The sequence below is a fragment of the Cebus imitator genome, unplaced genomic scaffold (genome assembly GCF_001604975.1).
Source record: "Cebus imitator isolate Cc_AM_T3 unplaced genomic scaffold, Cebus_imitator-1.0 Scaffold50, whole genome shotgun sequence".
NCBI classification, from domain to species: Eukaryota; Metazoa; Chordata; class Mammalia; order Primates; family Cebidae; genus Cebus; species Cebus imitator.
The window spans coordinates 824,412-825,849 of record NW_016107365.1 but is presented as its reverse complement, the minus strand read 5'-3'; the positions used below and the strand labels follow the sequence as shown (position 1 = coordinate 825,849).

General features: G+C 45.8%; 1 protein-coding gene across 1 annotated transcript in view; it reads right to left on the bottom strand.

The window, feature by feature from the left end:
- The window catches only part of OCLN (occludin), a 61,299-nt gene that overhangs the window by 44,754 nt on the left and 15,107 nt on the right, over window positions 1–1,438 (bottom strand). The gene's annotated exons all lie outside the window — the stretch shown is intronic.

The window sequence follows — 1,438 nt, the reverse complement described above, 5'->3', positions numbered from 1 at the left end:
TTTTTTTTTTTTTGAGATGGAGTTTCGCTCTTGTTGCCTAGGCTGAAGTGCGGTGGCATGAACTTGGCTCACTGCAACCTCCACCTCCTAAGTTCAAGCGATTATTCTGCCTTAAGCCTCTTGAGTAGCTGGGATTATAGGTATGCACCACCATGCCCAGCTAATTTTTGTATTTTTAGTAGAGATGGGGTTTCACCATGTTGCCCAGGCTGGTCTCAAACTTCTAACCTCAGGTGATCCTCCCACCTTGCCCTCCCAACATGCTAGGATTACCGAGATACTGTGGCTGGCCCAAAACTAAGAACTTTTATGCAAAGGACATGAACAAGAAAGTGAAAAGATGCCTATAATCTCAGCTGTTTGGAAGGTCAAGGGAGGATCACTTGAACCCAGGAGTTCTCAGCCCAGCCCAGGCAACAAAGCGAGACCCTGTCTCTACAAAAAAATAAAAAATAAAATACTCTGGCCGGGCGCAGTTGCTCAAGCCTGTAATCCCAGCACTTTGGGAGGCTGAGGCGGGTGGATCACGAGGTCAAGAGATCGAGACCATCCTGGTCAACATGGTGAAACCCCGTCTCTACTAAAAATACAAAAAACATTAGCTGGGCATGGTGGCGTGTGCCTGTAATCCCAGCTACTCAGGAGGTTAAGGCAGGAGAATTGCCTGAACCCAGGAGGCAGGGGTTGCGGTGAGCCGAGATCGCGCCATTGCACTCCAGCCTGGGTAGCAAGAGCAAAACTCCATCTCAAAAATAAATAAATAAAATAAAATAAAATAAAATACCCGGGTGTGGTGGCATGCCTCTATGGTCCCAGCTACTTGGGAGACTGAGGTAGGAGGGTCACTTGAGCCCAGGAGGTCAAGGCTGCAATGAGCCATGACTGCACCACTGCAACCCAGCCTGGGTGACAGAGTGAGACTGTGTCTCAAAAATAAAACAAAAACAACAAAAATAGCCCAATTAAAAAATAGGCAAAGAGTCAAAAGAGCTATTTCGCCAAAGATAATAGAGAAATAGCCAATAAGTACATGAAAAGATGCTCAATATCACTAGCTATAAAGAAAATAAGAATCAAAATCACAATGAAGTACCACTTAACTTCACACCCATTACCATGGCTAGAATCAAACAGACAATAACAAGGGTTGGTGAGGATGTGGAGAAACAAACTTTCATATATTTCTGGTGTGAATGTAAAATGATGCAAACTCTTGGGAAAAACTCTGGTAGCTCCTAAAAAGATTAGAGTCACCATATAACCCAGCAATTCCACCCCTAGGTATAACCCAACTCAAGAAATCATTAAAACATAGGTTCGGCCGGGCGCGGTGGCTCACGCCTGTAATCCCAGCACTTTGGGAGGCCGAGGCGGGTGGATCACGAGGTCAAGAGATCGAGACCATCCTGGTCAACACGGTGAAACCCCGTCTCTACTA